This window comes from Eleutherodactylus coqui, chromosome 1 (genome assembly GCF_035609145.1).
Source record: "Eleutherodactylus coqui strain aEleCoq1 chromosome 1, aEleCoq1.hap1, whole genome shotgun sequence".
Taxonomy (NCBI): Eukaryota; Metazoa; Chordata; class Amphibia; order Anura; family Eleutherodactylidae; genus Eleutherodactylus; species Eleutherodactylus coqui.
In genome coordinates, this window is record NC_089837.1 from 59,270,295 (window position 1) to 59,289,333 (window position 19,039).

General features: G+C 48.5%; 38 non-coding genes across 38 annotated transcripts; 25 read left to right on the forward strand and 13 right to left on the reverse strand.

Annotated features, from left to right (window-relative positions):
- Nucleotides 1-114: 114 nt before the first annotated feature.
- On the reverse strand, nt 115-187 carry TRNAA-CGC (transfer RNA alanine (anticodon CGC)). The gene has a single exon. It is a non-coding gene; the product is annotated as a tRNA-Ala (tRNA).
- Nucleotides 188-357: 170 nt separating this feature from the next.
- On the forward strand, nt 358-441 carry TRNAR-UCU (transfer RNA arginine (anticodon UCU)). Its single transcript is given in 2 exon segments — nt 358-394; nt 406-441. It is a non-coding gene; the product is annotated as a tRNA-Arg (tRNA).
- A 798-nt stretch (nt 442-1,239) lies between these two features.
- TRNAN-GUU (transfer RNA asparagine (anticodon GUU)) lies at nt 1,240-1,313 on the forward strand. Its single transcript has one exon. It is a non-coding gene; the product is annotated as a tRNA-Asn (tRNA).
- A 258-nt stretch (nt 1,314-1,571) lies between these two features.
- TRNAA-CGC (transfer RNA alanine (anticodon CGC)) lies at nt 1,572-1,644 on the reverse strand. Its single transcript has one exon. It is a non-coding gene; the product is annotated as a tRNA-Ala (tRNA).
- Nucleotides 1,645-1,814: 170 nt separating this feature from the next.
- TRNAR-UCU (transfer RNA arginine (anticodon UCU)) lies at nt 1,815-1,898 on the forward strand. The gene is given in 2 exon segments: nt 1,815-1,851; nt 1,863-1,898. It is a non-coding gene; the product is annotated as a tRNA-Arg (tRNA).
- Nucleotides 1,899-2,696: 798 nt separating this feature from the next.
- Nucleotides 2,697-2,770, forward strand: TRNAN-GUU (transfer RNA asparagine (anticodon GUU)). Its single transcript has one exon. It is a non-coding gene; the product is annotated as a tRNA-Asn (tRNA).
- A 258-nt stretch (nt 2,771-3,028) lies between these two features.
- TRNAA-CGC (transfer RNA alanine (anticodon CGC)) lies at nt 3,029-3,101 on the reverse strand. The gene has a single exon. It is a non-coding gene; the product is annotated as a tRNA-Ala (tRNA).
- Nucleotides 3,102-3,271: 170 nt separating this feature from the next.
- Nucleotides 3,272-3,355, forward strand: TRNAR-UCU (transfer RNA arginine (anticodon UCU)). Its single transcript is given in 2 exon segments — nt 3,272-3,308; nt 3,320-3,355. It is a non-coding gene; the product is annotated as a tRNA-Arg (tRNA).
- Nucleotides 3,356-4,153: 798 nt separating this feature from the next.
- On the forward strand, nt 4,154-4,227 carry TRNAN-GUU (transfer RNA asparagine (anticodon GUU)). Its single transcript has one exon. It is a non-coding gene; the product is annotated as a tRNA-Asn (tRNA).
- A 258-nt stretch (nt 4,228-4,485) lies between these two features.
- On the reverse strand, nt 4,486-4,558 carry TRNAA-CGC (transfer RNA alanine (anticodon CGC)). The gene has a single exon. It is a non-coding gene; the product is annotated as a tRNA-Ala (tRNA).
- Nucleotides 4,559-4,728: 170 nt separating this feature from the next.
- Nucleotides 4,729-4,812, forward strand: TRNAR-UCU (transfer RNA arginine (anticodon UCU)). The gene is given in 2 exon segments: nt 4,729-4,765; nt 4,777-4,812. It is a non-coding gene; the product is annotated as a tRNA-Arg (tRNA).
- Nucleotides 4,813-5,610: 798 nt separating this feature from the next.
- On the forward strand, nt 5,611-5,684 carry TRNAN-GUU (transfer RNA asparagine (anticodon GUU)). Its single transcript has one exon. It is a non-coding gene; the product is annotated as a tRNA-Asn (tRNA).
- A 258-nt stretch (nt 5,685-5,942) lies between these two features.
- Nucleotides 5,943-6,015, reverse strand: TRNAA-CGC (transfer RNA alanine (anticodon CGC)). The gene has a single exon. It is a non-coding gene; the product is annotated as a tRNA-Ala (tRNA).
- A 170-nt stretch (nt 6,016-6,185) lies between these two features.
- Nucleotides 6,186-6,269, forward strand: TRNAR-UCU (transfer RNA arginine (anticodon UCU)). Its single transcript is given in 2 exon segments — nt 6,186-6,222; nt 6,234-6,269. It is a non-coding gene; the product is annotated as a tRNA-Arg (tRNA).
- A 798-nt stretch (nt 6,270-7,067) lies between these two features.
- Nucleotides 7,068-7,141, forward strand: TRNAN-GUU (transfer RNA asparagine (anticodon GUU)). Its single transcript has one exon. It is a non-coding gene; the product is annotated as a tRNA-Asn (tRNA).
- Nucleotides 7,142-7,399: 258 nt separating this feature from the next.
- TRNAA-CGC (transfer RNA alanine (anticodon CGC)) lies at nt 7,400-7,472 on the reverse strand. Its single transcript has one exon. It is a non-coding gene; the product is annotated as a tRNA-Ala (tRNA).
- A 170-nt stretch (nt 7,473-7,642) lies between these two features.
- Nucleotides 7,643-7,726, forward strand: TRNAR-UCU (transfer RNA arginine (anticodon UCU)). The gene is given in 2 exon segments: nt 7,643-7,679; nt 7,691-7,726. It is a non-coding gene; the product is annotated as a tRNA-Arg (tRNA).
- A 798-nt stretch (nt 7,727-8,524) lies between these two features.
- Nucleotides 8,525-8,598, forward strand: TRNAN-GUU (transfer RNA asparagine (anticodon GUU)). The gene has a single exon. It is a non-coding gene; the product is annotated as a tRNA-Asn (tRNA).
- A 258-nt stretch (nt 8,599-8,856) lies between these two features.
- On the reverse strand, nt 8,857-8,929 carry TRNAA-CGC (transfer RNA alanine (anticodon CGC)). The gene has a single exon. It is a non-coding gene; the product is annotated as a tRNA-Ala (tRNA).
- A 170-nt stretch (nt 8,930-9,099) lies between these two features.
- TRNAR-UCU (transfer RNA arginine (anticodon UCU)) lies at nt 9,100-9,183 on the forward strand. Its single transcript is given in 2 exon segments — nt 9,100-9,136; nt 9,148-9,183. It is a non-coding gene; the product is annotated as a tRNA-Arg (tRNA).
- A 798-nt stretch (nt 9,184-9,981) lies between these two features.
- TRNAN-GUU (transfer RNA asparagine (anticodon GUU)) lies at nt 9,982-10,055 on the forward strand. The gene has a single exon. It is a non-coding gene; the product is annotated as a tRNA-Asn (tRNA).
- A 258-nt stretch (nt 10,056-10,313) lies between these two features.
- On the reverse strand, nt 10,314-10,386 carry TRNAA-CGC (transfer RNA alanine (anticodon CGC)). Its single transcript has one exon. It is a non-coding gene; the product is annotated as a tRNA-Ala (tRNA).
- Nucleotides 10,387-10,556: 170 nt separating this feature from the next.
- Nucleotides 10,557-10,640, forward strand: TRNAR-UCU (transfer RNA arginine (anticodon UCU)). The gene is given in 2 exon segments: nt 10,557-10,593; nt 10,605-10,640. It is a non-coding gene; the product is annotated as a tRNA-Arg (tRNA).
- Nucleotides 10,641-11,770: 1,130 nt separating this feature from the next.
- TRNAA-CGC (transfer RNA alanine (anticodon CGC)) lies at nt 11,771-11,843 on the reverse strand. The gene has a single exon. It is a non-coding gene; the product is annotated as a tRNA-Ala (tRNA).
- Nucleotides 11,844-12,013: 170 nt separating this feature from the next.
- Nucleotides 12,014-12,097, forward strand: TRNAR-UCU (transfer RNA arginine (anticodon UCU)). The gene is given in 2 exon segments: nt 12,014-12,050; nt 12,062-12,097. It is a non-coding gene; the product is annotated as a tRNA-Arg (tRNA).
- Nucleotides 12,098-12,895: 798 nt separating this feature from the next.
- TRNAN-GUU (transfer RNA asparagine (anticodon GUU)) lies at nt 12,896-12,969 on the forward strand. The gene has a single exon. It is a non-coding gene; the product is annotated as a tRNA-Asn (tRNA).
- Nucleotides 12,970-13,227: 258 nt separating this feature from the next.
- Nucleotides 13,228-13,300, reverse strand: TRNAA-CGC (transfer RNA alanine (anticodon CGC)). The gene has a single exon. It is a non-coding gene; the product is annotated as a tRNA-Ala (tRNA).
- Nucleotides 13,301-13,470: 170 nt separating this feature from the next.
- Nucleotides 13,471-13,554, forward strand: TRNAR-UCU (transfer RNA arginine (anticodon UCU)). The gene is given in 2 exon segments: nt 13,471-13,507; nt 13,519-13,554. It is a non-coding gene; the product is annotated as a tRNA-Arg (tRNA).
- A 798-nt stretch (nt 13,555-14,352) lies between these two features.
- TRNAN-GUU (transfer RNA asparagine (anticodon GUU)) lies at nt 14,353-14,426 on the forward strand. Its single transcript has one exon. It is a non-coding gene; the product is annotated as a tRNA-Asn (tRNA).
- Nucleotides 14,427-14,684: 258 nt separating this feature from the next.
- Nucleotides 14,685-14,757, reverse strand: TRNAA-CGC (transfer RNA alanine (anticodon CGC)). Its single transcript has one exon. It is a non-coding gene; the product is annotated as a tRNA-Ala (tRNA).
- A 170-nt stretch (nt 14,758-14,927) lies between these two features.
- TRNAR-UCU (transfer RNA arginine (anticodon UCU)) lies at nt 14,928-15,011 on the forward strand. The gene is given in 2 exon segments: nt 14,928-14,964; nt 14,976-15,011. It is a non-coding gene; the product is annotated as a tRNA-Arg (tRNA).
- A 798-nt stretch (nt 15,012-15,809) lies between these two features.
- TRNAN-GUU (transfer RNA asparagine (anticodon GUU)) lies at nt 15,810-15,883 on the forward strand. The gene has a single exon. It is a non-coding gene; the product is annotated as a tRNA-Asn (tRNA).
- Nucleotides 15,884-16,141: 258 nt separating this feature from the next.
- On the reverse strand, nt 16,142-16,214 carry TRNAA-CGC (transfer RNA alanine (anticodon CGC)). Its single transcript has one exon. It is a non-coding gene; the product is annotated as a tRNA-Ala (tRNA).
- A 170-nt stretch (nt 16,215-16,384) lies between these two features.
- On the forward strand, nt 16,385-16,468 carry TRNAR-UCU (transfer RNA arginine (anticodon UCU)). The gene is given in 2 exon segments: nt 16,385-16,421; nt 16,433-16,468. It is a non-coding gene; the product is annotated as a tRNA-Arg (tRNA).
- Nucleotides 16,469-17,266: 798 nt separating this feature from the next.
- TRNAN-GUU (transfer RNA asparagine (anticodon GUU)) lies at nt 17,267-17,340 on the forward strand. The gene has a single exon. It is a non-coding gene; the product is annotated as a tRNA-Asn (tRNA).
- Nucleotides 17,341-17,598: 258 nt separating this feature from the next.
- Nucleotides 17,599-17,671, reverse strand: TRNAA-CGC (transfer RNA alanine (anticodon CGC)). Its single transcript has one exon. It is a non-coding gene; the product is annotated as a tRNA-Ala (tRNA).
- Nucleotides 17,672-17,841: 170 nt separating this feature from the next.
- TRNAR-UCU (transfer RNA arginine (anticodon UCU)) lies at nt 17,842-17,925 on the forward strand. Its single transcript is given in 2 exon segments — nt 17,842-17,878; nt 17,890-17,925. It is a non-coding gene; the product is annotated as a tRNA-Arg (tRNA).
- A 798-nt stretch (nt 17,926-18,723) lies between these two features.
- On the forward strand, nt 18,724-18,797 carry TRNAN-GUU (transfer RNA asparagine (anticodon GUU)). Its single transcript has one exon. It is a non-coding gene; the product is annotated as a tRNA-Asn (tRNA).
- Nucleotides 18,798-19,039: the final 242 nt, after the last annotated feature.

The following is a 19,039-nucleotide window of genomic DNA, read 5'->3' on the forward strand; positions in this document are numbered from 1 at the left end:
TTGCTTCTACAGTCCTCCGCTCTACCAGCTGAGCTATCGAAGGCCAGTTCTTTGAGCGCCAAAGATAAAAAGGCCATCATGCTAGAGTTTCAAAGCGCTGGCAAGTAAAGATCTTGGAGGATGCGGGCATCGATCCCGCTACCTCTCGCATGCGAAGCGAGCGCTCTACCATGTGAGCTAATCCCCCGTGACGGCTGTTTACACACCTGTCTACTCTGATCGGCAATTTTAGCACATTCCCAGCCTTCAAGAGTTTCCAAAGTTGAGGCCTTTTTTTCTTTAAGTATAGATGTCACGAAAGTGAGATGCACTGGCCTTTTCCCAGCCACAAAATGACTACGCGCAAGGCTTAGGAGTGGCTCTGTGGCGCAATGGATAGCGCATTGGACTTCTAGAGTGAAAGTGATTCAAAGGTTGTGGGTTCGAGTCCCACCAGAGTCGTATGTTCTAGCGCACTGTGGTAGCTTGTAGTGTGCTCTTAGGCAAGAAACCTGCCTAGGACTTCATTTGTTGTCGTAGCCCTGCCTTGCAGCTTTTTAAGGCGACTGATTTAGCATTCAGTTTTGATCTGCAGTGCAAAGGAAAGAGCCCTTTTCTAAATGGCATATTAGAAAAAACTTTCTGATAGTGAGAGTGATCACTGAGTGGTACAGGTTACCACGGGTGGTGATGAGTTCTCCTTCCATGGAAGTGTTCAAACAAAGGCTGGACAACTGTCTGTCTGGAATGATTTAGGTAATCCTGCACTGAGCAGGGGCTTGGACCCCATGACCCTGGAGTTGGAAGCTCTACCATTCTATGATCTTCTGTATTTAGGCATGTATGTCTGCATTGACAGAGAAGAGGACATTTCTAAAGAAACAAAGCGATTTCTCAAACTATGCTGTCCAGGAAGATGTGGATGTGGTAGGAACTGCAAAAAACTGAGCTTCCTAGCAGAGGATGGTTTCGATCCATCGACCTCTGGGTTATGGGCCCAGCACGCTTCCGCTGCGCCACTCTGCTGCATTGGGATAGCTTACAAGGCGCTGGTGAGGCCAAGCTGAGGAAGCCTTTGACTGTTGCTAAGCCGCTAACAGGGAGCCACTCTCCGTGGGCAGTTGGGTACTCTTTGGAGTCACGCTGTTGTCTTCTAGTTTATCTCTTCTTTTCCTTTTTTTGATATTATTGTTTAGGTAGTCACCTGAGAGAATATAGTTGACCTGACTGAGGATTTGGCCTGCGGCACAACGTGTGGTTGTCTCTGTGGCGCAATCGGTTAGCGCGTTCGGCTGTTAACCGAAAGGTTGGTGGTTCAAGCCCACCCAGGGACGGGCTTGCCTTTTGTTTGCGCCGTATGTTACACGTAAAGCCGTGGCTGTCAGTGCGTCTGAGCCGTTTGAAAGCTTCAAAATGGTAATGCTAGCCAAAAAGGTCCTTCGAGCCGGAATTGAACCAGCGACCTAAGGATTGCTAATTTGCTTCTACAGTCCTCCGCTCTACCAGCTGAGCTATCGAAGGCCAGTTCTTTGAGCGCCAAAGATAAAAAGGCCATCATGCTAGAGTTTCAAAGCGCTGGCAAGTAAAGATCTTGGAGGATGCGGGCATCGATCCCGCTACCTCTCGCATGCGAAGCGAGCGCTCTACCATGTGAGCTAATCCCCCGTGACGGCTGTTTACACACCTGTCTACTCTGATCGGCAATTTTAGCACATTCCCAGCCTTCAAGAGTTTCCAAAGTTGAGGCCTTTTTTTCTTTAAGTATAGATGTCACGAAAGTGAGATGCACTGGCCTTTTCCCAGCCACAAAATGACTACGCGCAAGGCTTAGGAGTGGCTCTGTGGCGCAATGGATAGCGCATTGGACTTCTAGAGTGAAAGTGATTCAAAGGTTGTGGGTTCGAGTCCCACCAGAGTCGTATGTTCTAGCGCACTGTGGTAGCTTGTAGTGTGCTCTTAGGCAAGAAACCTGCCTAGGACTTCATTTGTTGTCGTAGCCCTGCCTTGCAGCTTTTTAAGGCGACTGATTTAGCATTCAGTTTTGATCTGCAGTGCAAAGGAAAGAGCCCTTTTCTAAATGGCATATTAGAAAAAACTTTCTGATAGTGAGAGTGATCACTGAGTGGTACAGGTTACCACGGGTGGTGATGAGTTCTCCTTCCATGGAAGTGTTCAAACAAAGGCTGGACAACTGTCTGTCTGGAATGATTTAGGTAATCCTGCACTGAGCAGGGGCTTGGACCCCATGACCCTGGAGTTGGAAGCTCTACCATTCTATGATCTTCTGTATTTAGGCATGTATGTCTGCATTGACAGAGAAGAGGACATTTCTAAAGAAACAAAGCGATTTCTCAAACTATGCTGTCCAGGAAGATGTGGATGTGGTAGGAACTGCAAAAAACTGAGCTTCCTAGCAGAGGATGGTTTCGATCCATCGACCTCTGGGTTATGGGCCCAGCACGCTTCCGCTGCGCCACTCTGCTGCATTGGGATAGCTTACAAGGCGCTGGTGAGGCCAAGCTGAGGAAGCCTTTGACTGTTGCTAAGCCGCTAACAGGGAGCCACTCTCCGTGGGCAGTTGGGTACTCTTTGGAGTCACGCTGTTGTCTTCTAGTTTATCTCTTCTTTTCCTTTTTTTGATATTATTGTTTAGGTAGTCACCTGAGAGAATATAGTTGACCTGACTGAGGATTTGGCCTGCGGCACAACGTGTGGTTGTCTCTGTGGCGCAATCGGTTAGCGCGTTCGGCTGTTAACCGAAAGGTTGGTGGTTCAAGCCCACCCAGGGACGGGCTTGCCTTTTGTTTGCGCCGTATGTTACACGTAAAGCCGTGGCTGTCAGTGCGTCTGAGCCGTTTGAAAGCTTCAAAATGGTAATGCTAGCCAAAAAGGTCCTTCGAGCCGGAATTGAACCAGCGACCTAAGGATTGCTAATTTGCTTCTACAGTCCTCCGCTCTACCAGCTGAGCTATCGAAGGCCAGTTCTTTGAGCGCCAAAGATAAAAAGGCCATCATGCTAGAGTTTCAAAGCGCTGGCAAGTAAAGATCTTGGAGGATGCGGGCATCGATCCCGCTACCTCTCGCATGCGAAGCGAGCGCTCTACCATGTGAGCTAATCCCCCGTGACGGCTGTTTACACACCTGTCTACTCTGATCGGCAATTTTAGCACATTCCCAGCCTTCAAGAGTTTCCAAAGTTGAGGCCTTTTTTTCTTTAAGTATAGATGTCACGAAAGTGAGATGCACTGGCCTTTTCCCAGCCACAAAATGACTACGCGCAAGGCTTAGGAGTGGCTCTGTGGCGCAATGGATAGCGCATTGGACTTCTAGAGTGAAAGTGATTCAAAGGTTGTGGGTTCGAGTCCCACCAGAGTCGTATGTTCTAGCGCACTGTGGTAGCTTGTAGTGTGCTCTTAGGCAAGAAACCTGCCTAGGACTTCATTTGTTGTCGTAGCCCTGCCTTGCAGCTTTTTAAGGCGACTGATTTAGCATTCAGTTTTGATCTGCAGTGCAAAGGAAAGAGCCCTTTTCTAAATGGCATATTAGAAAAAACTTTCTGATAGTGAGAGTGATCACTGAGTGGTACAGGTTACCACGGGTGGTGATGAGTTCTCCTTCCATGGAAGTGTTCAAACAAAGGCTGGACAACTGTCTGTCTGGAATGATTTAGGTAATCCTGCACTGAGCAGGGGCTTGGACCCCATGACCCTGGAGTTGGAAGCTCTACCATTCTATGATCTTCTGTATTTAGGCATGTATGTCTGCATTGACAGAGAAGAGGACATTTCTAAAGAAACAAAGCGATTTCTCAAACTATGCTGTCCAGGAAGATGTGGATGTGGTAGGAACTGCAAAAAACTGAGCTTCCTAGCAGAGGATGGTTTCGATCCATCGACCTCTGGGTTATGGGCCCAGCACGCTTCCGCTGCGCCACTCTGCTGCATTGGGATAGCTTACAAGGCGCTGGTGAGGCCAAGCTGAGGAAGCCTTTGACTGTTGCTAAGCCGCTAACAGGGAGCCACTCTCCGTGGGCAGTTGGGTACTCTTTGGAGTCACGCTGTTGTCTTCTAGTTTATCTCTTCTTTTCCTTTTTTTGATATTATTGTTTAGGTAGTCACCTGAGAGAATATAGTTGACCTGACTGAGGATTTGGCCTGCGGCACAACGTGTGGTTGTCTCTGTGGCGCAATCGGTTAGCGCGTTCGGCTGTTAACCGAAAGGTTGGTGGTTCAAGCCCACCCAGGGACGGGCTTGCCTTTTGTTTGCGCCGTATGTTACACGTAAAGCCGTGGCTGTCAGTGCGTCTGAGCCGTTTGAAAGCTTCAAAATGGTAATGCTAGCCAAAAAGGTCCTTCGAGCCGGAATTGAACCAGCGACCTAAGGATTGCTAATTTGCTTCTACAGTCCTCCGCTCTACCAGCTGAGCTATCGAAGGCCAGTTCTTTGAGCGCCAAAGATAAAAAGGCCATCATGCTAGAGTTTCAAAGCGCTGGCAAGTAAAGATCTTGGAGGATGCGGGCATCGATCCCGCTACCTCTCGCATGCGAAGCGAGCGCTCTACCATGTGAGCTAATCCCCCGTGACGGCTGTTTACACACCTGTCTACTCTGATCGGCAATTTTAGCACATTCCCAGCCTTCAAGAGTTTCCAAAGTTGAGGCCTTTTTTTCTTTAAGTATAGATGTCACGAAAGTGAGATGCACTGGCCTTTTCCCAGCCACAAAATGACTACGCGCAAGGCTTAGGAGTGGCTCTGTGGCGCAATGGATAGCGCATTGGACTTCTAGAGTGAAAGTGATTCAAAGGTTGTGGGTTCGAGTCCCACCAGAGTCGTATGTTCTAGCGCACTGTGGTAGCTTGTAGTGTGCTCTTAGGCAAGAAACCTGCCTAGGACTTCATTTGTTGTCGTAGCCCTGCCTTGCAGCTTTTTAAGGCGACTGATTTAGCATTCAGTTTTGATCTGCAGTGCAAAGGAAAGAGCCCTTTTCTAAATGGCATATTAGAAAAAACTTTCTGATAGTGAGAGTGATCACTGAGTGGTACAGGTTACCACGGGTGGTGATGAGTTCTCCTTCCATGGAAGTGTTCAAACAAAGGCTGGACAACTGTCTGTCTGGAATGATTTAGGTAATCCTGCACTGAGCAGGGGCTTGGACCCCATGACCCTGGAGTTGGAAGCTCTACCATTCTATGATCTTCTGTATTTAGGCATGTATGTCTGCATTGACAGAGAAGAGGACATTTCTAAAGAAACAAAGCGATTTCTCAAACTATGCTGTCCAGGAAGATGTGGATGTGGTAGGAACTGCAAAAAACTGAGCTTCCTAGCAGAGGATGGTTTCGATCCATCGACCTCTGGGTTATGGGCCCAGCACGCTTCCGCTGCGCCACTCTGCTGCATTGGGATAGCTTACAAGGCGCTGGTGAGGCCAAGCTGAGGAAGCCTTTGACTGTTGCTAAGCCGCTAACAGGGAGCCACTCTCCGTGGGCAGTTGGGTACTCTTTGGAGTCACGCTGTTGTCTTCTAGTTTATCTCTTCTTTTCCTTTTTTTGATATTATTGTTTAGGTAGTCACCTGAGAGAATATAGTTGACCTGACTGAGGATTTGGCCTGCGGCACAACGTGTGGTTGTCTCTGTGGCGCAATCGGTTAGCGCGTTCGGCTGTTAACCGAAAGGTTGGTGGTTCAAGCCCACCCAGGGACGGGCTTGCCTTTTGTTTGCGCCGTATGTTACACGTAAAGCCGTGGCTGTCAGTGCGTCTGAGCCGTTTGAAAGCTTCAAAATGGTAATGCTAGCCAAAAAGGTCCTTCGAGCCGGAATTGAACCAGCGACCTAAGGATTGCTAATTTGCTTCTACAGTCCTCCGCTCTACCAGCTGAGCTATCGAAGGCCAGTTCTTTGAGCGCCAAAGATAAAAAGGCCATCATGCTAGAGTTTCAAAGCGCTGGCAAGTAAAGATCTTGGAGGATGCGGGCATCGATCCCGCTACCTCTCGCATGCGAAGCGAGCGCTCTACCATGTGAGCTAATCCCCCGTGACGGCTGTTTACACACCTGTCTACTCTGATCGGCAATTTTAGCACATTCCCAGCCTTCAAGAGTTTCCAAAGTTGAGGCCTTTTTTTCTTTAAGTATAGATGTCACGAAAGTGAGATGCACTGGCCTTTTCCCAGCCACAAAATGACTACGCGCAAGGCTTAGGAGTGGCTCTGTGGCGCAATGGATAGCGCATTGGACTTCTAGAGTGAAAGTGATTCAAAGGTTGTGGGTTCGAGTCCCACCAGAGTCGTATGTTCTAGCGCACTGTGGTAGCTTGTAGTGTGCTCTTAGGCAAGAAACCTGCCTAGGACTTCATTTGTTGTCGTAGCCCTGCCTTGCAGCTTTTTAAGGCGACTGATTTAGCATTCAGTTTTGATCTGCAGTGCAAAGGAAAGAGCCCTTTTCTAAATGGCATATTAGAAAAAACTTTCTGATAGTGAGAGTGATCACTGAGTGGTACAGGTTACCACGGGTGGTGATGAGTTCTCCTTCCATGGAAGTGTTCAAACAAAGGCTGGACAACTGTCTGTCTGGAATGATTTAGGTAATCCTGCACTGAGCAGGGGCTTGGACCCCATGACCCTGGAGTTGGAAGCTCTACCATTCTATGATCTTCTGTATTTAGGCATGTATGTCTGCATTGACAGAGAAGAGGACATTTCTAAAGAAACAAAGCGATTTCTCAAACTATGCTGTCCAGGAAGATGTGGATGTGGTAGGAACTGCAAAAAACTGAGCTTCCTAGCAGAGGATGGTTTCGATCCATCGACCTCTGGGTTATGGGCCCAGCACGCTTCCGCTGCGCCACTCTGCTGCATTGGGATAGCTTACAAGGCGCTGGTGAGGCCAAGCTGAGGAAGCCTTTGACTGTTGCTAAGCCGCTAACAGGGAGCCACTCTCCGTGGGCAGTTGGGTACTCTTTGGAGTCACGCTGTTGTCTTCTAGTTTATCTCTTCTTTTCCTTTTTTTGATATTATTGTTTAGGTAGTCACCTGAGAGAATATAGTTGACCTGACTGAGGATTTGGCCTGCGGCACAACGTGTGGTTGTCTCTGTGGCGCAATCGGTTAGCGCGTTCGGCTGTTAACCGAAAGGTTGGTGGTTCAAGCCCACCCAGGGACGGGCTTGCCTTTTGTTTGCGCCGTATGTTACACGTAAAGCCGTGGCTGTCAGTGCGTCTGAGCCGTTTGAAAGCTTCAAAATGGTAATGCTAGCCAAAAAGGTCCTTCGAGCCGGAATTGAACCAGCGACCTAAGGATTGCTAATTTGCTTCTACAGTCCTCCGCTCTACCAGCTGAGCTATCGAAGGCCAGTTCTTTGAGCGCCAAAGATAAAAAGGCCATCATGCTAGAGTTTCAAAGCGCTGGCAAGTAAAGATCTTGGAGGATGCGGGCATCGATCCCGCTACCTCTCGCATGCGAAGCGAGCGCTCTACCATGTGAGCTAATCCCCCGTGACGGCTGTTTACACACCTGTCTACTCTGATCGGCAATTTTAGCACATTCCCAGCCTTCAAGAGTTTCCAAAGTTGAGGCCTTTTTTTCTTTAAGTATAGATGTCACGAAAGTGAGATGCACTGGCCTTTTCCCAGCCACAAAATGACTACGCGCAAGGCTTAGGAGTGGCTCTGTGGCGCAATGGATAGCGCATTGGACTTCTAGAGTGAAAGTGATTCAAAGGTTGTGGGTTCGAGTCCCACCAGAGTCGTATGTTCTAGCGCACTGTGGTAGCTTGTAGTGTGCTCTTAGGCAAGAAACCTGCCTAGGACTTCATTTGTTGTCGTAGCCCTGCCTTGCAGCTTTTTAAGGCGACTGATTTAGCATTCAGTTTTGATCTGCAGTGCAAAGGAAAGAGCCCTTTTCTAAATGGCATATTAGAAAAAACTTTCTGATAGTGAGAGTGATCACTGAGTGGTACAGGTTACCACGGGTGGTGATGAGTTCTCCTTCCATGGAAGTGTTCAAACAAAGGCTGGACAACTGTCTGTCTGGAATGATTTAGGTAATCCTGCACTGAGCAGGGGCTTGGACCCCATGACCCTGGAGTTGGAAGCTCTACCATTCTATGATCTTCTGTATTTAGGCATGTATGTCTGCATTGACAGAGAAGAGGACATTTCTAAAGAAACAAAGCGATTTCTCAAACTATGCTGTCCAGGAAGATGTGGATGTGGTAGGAACTGCAAAAAACTGAGCTTCCTAGCAGAGGATGGTTTCGATCCATCGACCTCTGGGTTATGGGCCCAGCACGCTTCCGCTGCGCCACTCTGCTGCATTGGGATAGCTTACAAGGCGCTGGTGAGGCCAAGCTGAGGAAGCCTTTGACTGTTGCTAAGCCGCTAACAGGGAGCCACTCTCCGTGGGCAGTTGGGTACTCTTTGGAGTCACGCTGTTGTCTTCTAGTTTATCTCTTCTTTTCCTTTTTTTGATATTATTGTTTAGGTAGTCACCTGAGAGAATATAGTTGACCTGACTGAGGATTTGGCCTGCGGCACAACGTGTGGTTGTCTCTGTGGCGCAATCGGTTAGCGCGTTCGGCTGTTAACCGAAAGGTTGGTGGTTCAAGCCCACCCAGGGACGGGCTTGCCTTTTGTTTGCGCCGTATGTTACACGTAAAGCCGTGGCTGTCAGTGCGTCTGAGCCGTTTGAAAGCTTCAAAATGGTAATGCTAGCCAAAAAGGTCCTTCGAGCCGGAATTGAACCAGCGACCTAAGGATTGCTAATTTGCTTCTACAGTCCTCCGCTCTACCAGCTGAGCTATCGAAGGCCAGTTCTTTGAGCGCCAAAGATAAAAAGGCCATCATGCTAGAGTTTCAAAGCGCTGGCAAGTAAAGATCTTGGAGGATGCGGGCATCGATCCCGCTACCTCTCGCATGCGAAGCGAGCGCTCTACCATGTGAGCTAATCCCCCGTGACGGCTGTTTACACACCTGTCTACTCTGATCGGCAATTTTAGCACATTCCCAGCCTTCAAGAGTTTCCAAAGTTGAGGCCTTTTTTTCTTTAAGTATAGATGTCACGAAAGTGAGATGCACTGGCCTTTTCCCAGCCACAAAATGACTACGCGCAAGGCTTAGGAGTGGCTCTGTGGCGCAATGGATAGCGCATTGGACTTCTAGAGTGAAAGTGATTCAAAGGTTGTGGGTTCGAGTCCCACCAGAGTCGTATGTTCTAGCGCACTGTGGTAGCTTGTAGTGTGCTCTTAGGCAAGAAACCTGCCTAGGACTTCATTTGTTGTCGTAGCCCTGCCTTGCAGCTTTTTAAGGCGACTGATTTAGCATTCAGTTTTGATCTGCAGTGCAAAGGAAAGAGCCCTTTTCTAAATGGCATATTAGAAAAAACTTTCTGATAGTGAGAGTGATCACTGAGTGGTACAGGTTACCACGGGTGGTGATGAGTTCTCCTTCCATGGAAGTGTTCAAACAAAGGCTGGACAACTGTCTGTCTGGAATGATTTAGGTAATCCTGCACTGAGCAGGGGCTTGGACCCCATGACCCTGGAGTTGGAAGCTCTACCATTCTATGATCTTCTGTATTTAGGCATGTATGTCTGCATTGACAGAGAAGAGGACATTTCTAAAGAAACAAAGCGATTTCTCAAACTATGCTGTCCAGGAAGATGTGGATGTGGTAGGAACTGCAAAAAACTGAGCTTCCTAGCAGAGGATGGTTTCGATCCATCGACCTCTGGGTTATGGGCCCAGCACGCTTCCGCTGCGCCACTCTGCTGCATTGGGATAGCTTACAAGGCGCTGGTGAGGCCAAGCTGAGGAAGCCTTTGACTGTTGCTAAGCCGCTAACAGGGAGCCACTCTCCGTGGGCAGTTGGGTACTCTTTGGAGTCACGCTGTTGTCTTCTAGTTTATCTCTTCTTTTCCTTTTTTTGATATTATTGTTTAGGTAGTCACCTGAGAGAATATAGTTGACCTGACTGAGGATTTGGCCTGCGGCACAACGTGTGGTTGTCTCTGTGGCGCAATCGGTTAGCGCGTTCGGCTGTTAACCGAAAGGTTGGTGGTTCAAGCCCACCCAGGGACGGGCTTGCCTTTTGTTTGCGCCGTATGTTACACGTAAAGCCGTGGCTGTCAGTGCGTCTGAGCCGTTTGAAAGCTTCAAAATGGTAATGCTAGCCAAAAAGGTCCTTCGAGCCGGAATTGAACCAGCGACCTAAGGATTGCTAATTTGCTTCTACAGTCCTCCGCTCTACCAGCTGAGCTATCGAAGGCCAGTTCTTTGAGCGCCAAAGATAAAAAGGCCATCATGCTAGAGTTTCAAAGCGCTGGCAAGTAAAGATCTTGGAGGATGCGGGCATCGATCCCGCTACCTCTCGCATGCGAAGCGAGCGCTCTACCATGTGAGCTAATCCCCCGTGACGGCTGTTTACACACCTGTCTACTCTGATCGGCAATTTTAGCACATTCCCAGCCTTCAAGAGTTTCCAAAGTTGAGGCCTTTTTTTCTTTAAGTATAGATGTCACGAAAGTGAGATGCACTGGCCTTTTCCCAGCCACAAAATGACTACGCGCAAGGCTTAGGAGTGGCTCTGTGGCGCAATGGATAGCGCATTGGACTTCTAGAGTGAAAGTGATTCAAAGGTTGTGGGTTCGAGTCCCACCAGAGTCGTATGTTCTAGCGCACTGTGGTAGCTTGTAGTGTGCTCTTAGGCAAGAAACCTGCCTAGGACTTCATTTGTTGTCGTAGCCCTGCCTTGCAGCTTTTTAAGGCGACTGATTTAGCATTCAGTTTTGATCTGCAGTGCAAAGGAAAGAGCCCTTTTCTAAATGGCATATTAGAAAAAACTTTCTGATAGTGAGAGTGATCACTGAGTGGTACAGGTTACCACGGGTGGTGATGAGTTCTCCTTCCATGGAAGTGTTCAAACAAAGGCTGGACAACTGTCTGTCTGGAATGATTTAGGTAATCCTGCACTGAGCAGGGGCTTGGACCCCATGACCCTGGAGTTGGAAGCTCTACCATTCTATGATCTTCTGTATTTAGGCATGTATGTCTGCATTGACAGAGAAGAGGACATTTCTAAAGAAACAAAGCGATTTCTCAAACTATGCTGTCCAGGAAGATGTGGATGTGGTAGGAACTGCAAAAAACTGAGCTTCCTAGCAGAGGATGGTTTCGATCCATCGACCTCTGGGTTATGGGCCCAGCACGCTTCCGCTGCGCCACTCTGCTGCATTGGGATAGCTTACAAGGCGCTGGTGAGGCCAAGCTGAGGAAGCCTTTGACTGTTGCTAAGCCGCTAACAGGGAGCCACTCTCCGTGGGCAGTTGGGTACTCTTTGGAGTCACGCTGTTGTCTTCTAGTTTATCTCTTCTTTTCCTTTTTTTGATATTATTGTTTAGGTAGTCACCTGAGAGAATATAGTTGACCTGACTGAGGATTTGGCCTGCGGCACAACGTGTGGTTGTCTCTGTGGCGCAATCGGTTAGCGCGTTCGGCTGTTAACCGATAGGTTGGTGGTTCAAGCCCACCCAGGGACGGGCTTGCCTTTTGTTTGCGCCGTATGTTACACGTAAAGCCGTGGCTGTCAGTGCGTCTGAGCCGTTTGAAAGCTTCAAAATGGTAATGCTAGCCAAAAAGGTCCTTCGAGCCGGAATTGAACCAGCGACCTAAGGATTGCTAATTTGCTTCTACAGTCCTCCGCTCTACCAGCTGAGCTATCGAAGGCCAGTTCTTTGAGCGCCAAAGATAAAAAGGCCATCATGCTAGAGTTTCAAAGCGCTGGCAAGTAAAGATCTTGGAGGATGCGGGCATCGATCCCGCTACCTCTCGCATGCGAAGCGAGCGCTCTACCATGTGAGCTAATCCCCCGTGACGGCTGTTTACACACCTGTCTACTCTGATCGGCAATTTTAGCACATTCCCAGCCTTCAAGAGTTTCCAAAGTTGAGGCCTTTTTTTCTTTAAGTATAGATGTCACGAAAGTGAGATGCACTGGCCTTTTCCCAGCCACAAAATGACTACGCGCAAGGCTTAGGAGTGGCTCTGTGGCGCAATGGATAGCGCATTGGACTTCTAGAGTGAAAGTGATTCAAAGGTTGTGGGTTCGAGTCCCACCAGAGTCGTATGTTCTAGCGCACTGTGGTAGCTTGTAGTGTGCTCTTAGGCAAGAAACCTGCCTAGGACTTCATTTGTTGTCGTAGCCCTGCCTTGCAGCTTTTTAAGGCGACTGATTTAGCATTCAGTTTTGATCTGCAGTGCAAAGGAAAGAGCCCTTTTCTAAATGGCATATTAGAAAAAACTTTCTGATAGTGAGAGTGATCACTGAGTGGTACAGGTTACCACGGGTGGTGATGAGTTCTCCTTCCATGGAAGTGTTCAAACAAAGGCTGGACAACTGTCTGTCTGGAATGATTTAGGTAATCCTGCACTGAGCAGGGGCTTGGACCCCATGACCCTGGAGTTGGAAGCTCTACCATTCTATGATCTTCTGTATTTAGGCATGTATGTCTGCATTGACAGAGAAGAGGACATTTCTAAAGAAACAAAGCGATTTCTCAAACTATGCTGTCCAGGAAGATGTGGATGTGGTAGGAACTGCAAAAAACTGAGCTTCCTAGCAGAGGATGGTTTCGATCCATCGACCTCTGGGTTATGGGCCCAGCACGCTTCCGCTGCGCCACTCTGCTGCATTGGGATAGCTTACAAGGCGCTGGTGAGGCCAAGCTGAGGAAGCCTTTGACTGTTGCTAAGCCGCTAACAGGGAGCCACTCTCCGTGGGCAGTTGGGTACTCTTTGGAGTCACGCTGTTGTCTTCTAGTTTATCTCTTCTTTTCCTTTTTTTGATATTATTGTTTAGGTAGTCACCTGAGAGAATATAGTTGACCTGACTGAGGATTTGGCCTGCGGCACAACGTGTGGTTGTCTCTGTGGCGCAATCGGTTAGCGCGTTCGGCTGTTAACCGAAAGGTTGGTGGTTCAAGCCCACCCAGGGACGGGCTTGCCTTTTGTTTGCGCCGTATGTTACACGTAAAGCCGTGGCTGTCAGTGCGTCTGAGCCGTTTGAAAGCTTCAAAATGGTAATGCTAGCCAAAAAGGTCCTTCGAGCCGGAATTGAACCAGCGACCTAAGGATTGCTAATTTGCTTCTACAGTCCTCCGCTCTACCAGCTGAGCTATCGAAGGCCAGTTCTTTGAGCGCCAAAGATAAAAAGGCCATCATGCTAGAGTTTCAAAGCGCTGGCAAGTAAAGATCTTGGAGGATGCGGGCATCGATCCCGCTACCTCTCGCATGCGAAGCGAGCGCTCTACCATGTGAGCTAATCCCCCGTGACGGCTGTTTACACACCTGTCTACTCTGATCGGCAATTTTAGCACATTCCCAGCCTTCAAGAGTTTCCAAAGTTGAGGCCTTTTTTTCTTTAAGTATAGATGTCACGAAAGTGAGATGCACTGGCCTTTTCCCAGCCACAAAATGACTACGCGCAAGGCTTAGGAGTGGCTCTGTGGCGCAATGGATAGCGCATTGGACTTCTAGAGTGAAAGTGATTCAAAGGTTGTGGGTTCGAGTCCCACCAGAGTCGTATGTTCTAGCGCACTGTGGTAGCTTGTAGTGTGCTCTTAGGCAAGAAACCTGCCTAGGACTTCATTTGTTGTCGTAGCCCTGCCTTGCAGCTTTTTAAGGCGACTGATTTAGCATTCAGTTTTGATCTGCAGTGCAAAGGAAAGAGCCCTTTTCTAAATGGCATATTAGAAAAAACTTTCTGATAGTGAGAGTGATCACTGAGTGGTACAGGTTACCACGGGTGGTGATGAGTTCTCCTTCCATGGAAGTGTTCAAACAAAGGCTGGACAACTGTCTGTCTGGAATGATTTAGGTAATCCTGCACTGAGCAGGGGCTTGGACCCCATGACCCTGGAGTTGGAAGCTCTACCATTCTATGATCTTCTGTATTTAGGCATGTATGTCTGCATTGACAGAGAAGAGGACATTTCTAAAGAAACAAAGCGATTTCTCAAACTATGCTGTCCAGGAAGATGTGGATGTGGTAGGAACTGCAAAAAACTGAGCTTCCTAGCAGAGGATGGTTTCGATCCATCGACCTCTGGGTTATGGGCCCAGCACGCTTCCGCTGCGCCACTCTGCTGCATTGGGATAGCTTACAAGGCGCTGGTGAGGCCAAGCTGAGGAAGCCTTTGACTGTTGCTAAGCCGCTAACAGGGAGCCACTCTCCGTGGGCAGTTGGGTACTCTTTGGAGTCACGCTGTTGTCTTCTAGTTTATCTCTTCTTTTCCTTTTTTTGATATTATTGTTTAGGTAGTCACCTGAGAGAATATAGTTGACCTGACTGAGGATTTGGCCTGCGGCACAACGTGTGGTTGTCTCTGTGGCGCAATCGGTTAGCGCGTTCGGCTGTTAACCGAAAGGTTGGTGGTTCAAGCCCACCCAGGGACGGGCTTGCCTTTTGTTTGCGCCGTATGTTACACGTAAAGCCGTGGCTGTCAGTGCGTCTGAGCCGTTTGAAAGCTTCAAAATGGTAATGCTAGCCAAAAAGGTCCTTCGAGCCGGAATTGAACCAGCGACCTAAGGATTGCTAATTTGCTTCTACAGTCCTCCGCTCTACCAGCTGAGCTATCGAAGGCCAGTTCTTTGAGCGCCAAAGATAAAAAGGCCATCATGCTAGAGTTTCAAAGCGCTGGCAAGTAAAGATCTTGGAGGATGCGGGCATCGATCCCGCTACCTCTCGCATGCGAAGCGAGCGCTCTACCATGTGAGCTAATCCCCCGTGACGGCTGTTTACACACCTGTCTACTCTGATCGGCAATTTTAGCACATTCCCAGCCTTCAAGAGTTTCCAAAGTTGAGGCCTTTTTTTCTTTAAGTATAGATGTCACGAAAGTGAGATGCACTGGCCTTTTCCCAGCCACAAAATGACTACGCGCAAGGCTTAGGAGTGGCTCTGTGGCGCAATGGATAGCGCATTGGACTTCTAGAGTGAAAGTGATTCAAAGGTTGTGGGTTCGAGTCCCACCAGAGTCGTATGTTCTAGCGCACTGTGGTAGCTTGTAGTGTGCTCTTAGGCAAGAAACCTGCCTAGGACTTCATTTGTTGTCGTAGCCCTGCCTTGCAGCTTTTTAAGGCGACTGATTTAGCATTCAGTTTTGATCTGCAGTGCAAAGGAAAGAGCCCTTTTCTAAATGGCATATTAGAAAAAACTTTCTGATAGTGAGAGTGATCACTGAGTGGTACAGGTTACCACGGGTGGTGATGAGTTCTCCTTCCATGGAAGTGTTCAAACAAAGGCTGGACAACTGTCTGTCTGGAATGATTTAGGTAATCCTGCACTGAGCAGGGGCTTGGACCCCATGACCCTGGAGTTGGAAGCTCTACCATTCTATGATCTTCTGTATTTAGGCATGTATGTCTGCATTGACAGAGAAGAGGACATTTCTAAAGAAACAAAGCGATTTCTCAAACTATGCTGTCCAGGAAGATGTGGATGTGGTAGGAACTGCAAAAAACTGAGCTTCCTAGCAGAGGATGGTTTCGATCCATCGACCTCTGGGTTATGGGCCCAGCACGCTTCCGCTGCGCCACTCTGCTGCATTGGGATAGCTTACAAGGCGCTGGTGAGGCCAAGCTGAGGAAGCCTTTGACTGTTGCTAAGCCGCTAACAGGGAGCCACTCTCCGTGGGCAGTTGGGTACTCTTTGGAGTCACGCTGTTGTCTTCTAGTTTATCTCTTCTTTTCCTTTTTTTGATATTATTGTTTAGGTAGTCACCTGAGAGAATATAGTTGACCTGACTGAGGATTTGGCCTGCGGCACAACGTGTGGTTGTCTCTGTGGCGCAATCGGTTAGCGCGTTCGGCTGTTAACCGAAAGGTTGGTGGTTCAAGCCCACCCAGGGACGGGCTTGCCTTTTGTTTGCGCCGTATGTTACACGTAAAGCCGTGGCTGTCAGTGCGTCTGAGCCGTTTGAAAGCTTCAAAATGGTAATGCTAGCCAAAAAGGTCCTTCGAGCCGGAATTGAACCAGCGACCTAAGGATTGCTAATTTGCTTCTACAGTCCTCCGCTCTACCAGCTGAGCTATCGAAGGCCAGTTCTTTGAGCGCCAAAGATAAAAAGGCCATCATGCTAGAGTTTCAAAGCGCTGGCAAGTAAAGATCTTGGAGGATGCGGGCATCGATCCCGCTACCTCTCGCATGCGAAGCGAGCGCTCTACCATGTGAGCTAATCCCCCGTGACGGCTGTTTACACACCTGTCTACTCTGATCGGCAATTTTAGCACATTCCCAGCCTTCAAGAGTTTCCAAAGTTGAGGCCTTTTTTTCTTTAAGTATAGATGTCACGAAAGTGAGATGCACTGGCCTTTTCCCAGCCACAAAATGACTACGCGCAAGGCTTAGGAGTGGCTCTGTGGCGCAATGGATAGCGCATTGGACTTCTAGAGTGAAAGTGATTCAAAGGTTGTGGGTTCGAGTCCCACCAGAGTCGTATGTTCTAGCGCACTGTGGTAGCTTGTAGTGTGCTCTTAGGCAAGAAACCTGCCTAGGACTTCATTTGTTGTCGTAGCCCTGCCTTGCAGCTTTTTAAGGCGACTGATTTAGCATTCAGTTTTGATCTGCAGTGCAAAGGAAAGAGCCCTTTTCTAAATGGCATATTAGAAAAAACTTTCTGATAGTGAGAGTGATCACTGAGTGGTACAGGTTACCACGGGTGGTGATGAGTTCTCCTTCCATGGAAGTGTTCAAACAAAGGCTGGACAACTGTCTGTCTGGAATGATTTAGGTAATCCTGCACTGAGCAGGGGCTTGGACCCCATGACCCTGGAGTTGGAAGCTCTACCATTCTATGATCTTCTGTATTTAGGCATGTATGTCTGCATTGACAGAGAAGAGGACATTTCTAAAGAAACAAAGCGATTTCTCAAACTATGCTGTCCAGGAAGATGTGGATGTGGTAGGAACTGCAAAAAACTGAGCTTCCTAGCAGAGGATGGTTTCGATCCATCGACCTCTGGGTTATGGGCCCAGCACGCTTCCGCTGCGCCACTCTGCTGCATTGGGATAGCTTACAAGGCGCTGGTGAGGCCAAGCTGAGGAAGCCTTTGACTGTTGCTAAGCCGCTAACAGGGAGCCACTCTCCGTGGGCAGTTGGGTACTCTTTGGAGTCACGCTGTTGTCTTCTAGTTTATCTCTTCTTTTCCTTTTTTTGATATTATTGTTTAGGTAGTCACCTGAGAGAATATAGTTGACCTGACTGAGGATTTGGCCTGCGGCACAACGTGTGGTTGTCTCTGTGGCGCAATCGGTTAGCGCGTTCGGCTGTTAACCGAAAGGTTGGTGGTTCAAGCCCACCCAGGGACGGGCTTGCCTTTTGTTTGCGCCGTATGTTACACGTAAAGCCGTGGCTGTCAGTGCGTCTGAGCCGTTTGAAAGCTTCAAAATGGTAATGCTAGCCAAAAAGGTCCTTCGAGCCGGAATTGAACCAGCGACCTAAGGATTGCTAATTTGCTTCTACAGTCCTCCGCTCTACCAGCTGAGCTATCGAAGGCCAGTTCTTTGAGCGCCAAAGATAAAAAGGCCATCATGCTAGAGTTTCAAAGCGCTGGCAAGTAAAGATCTTGGAGGATGCGGGCATCGATCCCGCTACCTCTCGCATGCGAAGCGAGCGCTCTACCATGTGAGCTAATCCCCCGTGACGGCTGTTTACACACCTGTCTACTCTGATCGGCAATTTTAGCACATTCCCAGCCTTCAAGAGTTTCCAAAGTTGAGGCCTTTTTTTCTTTAAGTATAGATGTCACGAAAGTGAGATGCACTGGCCTTTTCCCAGCCACAAAATGACTACGCGCAAGGCTTAGGAGTGGCTCTGTGGCGCAATGGATAGCGCATTGGACTTCTAGAGTGAAAGTGATTCAAAGGTTGTGGGTTCGAGTCCCACCAGAGTCGTATGTTCTAGCGCACTGTGGTAGCTTGTAGTGTGCTCTTAGGCAAGAAACCTGCCTAGGACTTCATTTGTTGTCGTAGCCCTGCCTTGCAGCTTTTTAAGGCGACTGATTTAGCATTCAGTTTTGATCTGCAGTGCAAAGGAAAGAGCCCTTTTCTAAATGGCATATTAGAAAAAACTTTCTGATAGTGAGAGTGATCACTGAGTGGTACAGGTTACCACGGGTGGTGATGAGTTCTCCTTCCATGGAAGTGTTCAAACAAAGGCTGGACAACTGTCTGTCTGGAATGATTTAGGTAATCCTGCACTGAGCAGGGGCTTGGACCCCATGACCCTGGAGTTGGAAGCTCTACCATTCTATGATCTTCTGTATTTAGGCATGTATGTCTGCATTGACAGAGAAGAGGACATTTCTAAAGAAACAAAGCGATTTCTCAAACTATGCTGTCCAGGAAGATGTGGATGTGGTAGGAACTGCAAAAAACTGAGCTTCCTAGCAGAGGATGGTTTCGATCCATCGACCTCTGGGTTATGGGCCCAGCACGCTTCCGCTGCGCCACTCTGCTGCATTGGGATAGCTTACAAGGCGCTGGTGAGGCCAAGCTGAGGAAGCCTTTGACTGTTGCTAAGCCGCTAACAGGGAGCCACTCTCCGTGGGCAGTTGGGTACTCTTTGGAGTCACGCTGTTGTCTTCTAGTTTATCTCTTCTTTTCCTTTTTTTGATATTATTGTTTAGGTAGTCACCTGAGAGAATATAGTTGACCTGACTGAGGATTTGGCCTGCGGCACAACGTGTGGTTGTCTCTGTGGCGCAATCGGTTAGCGCGTTCGGCTGTTAACCGAAAGGTTGGTGGTTCAAGCCCACCCAGGGACGGGCTTGCCTTTTGTTTGCGCCGTATGTTACACGTAAAGCCGTGGCTGTCAGTGCGTCTGAGCCGTTTGAAAGCTTCAAAATGGTAATGCTAGCCAAAAAGGTCCTTCGAGCCGGAATTGAACCAGCGACCTAAGGATTGCTAATTTGCTTCTACAGTCCTCCGCTCTACCAGCTGAGCTATCGAAGGCCAGTTCTTTGAGCGCCAAAGATAAAAAGGCCATCATGCTAGAGTTTCAAAGCGC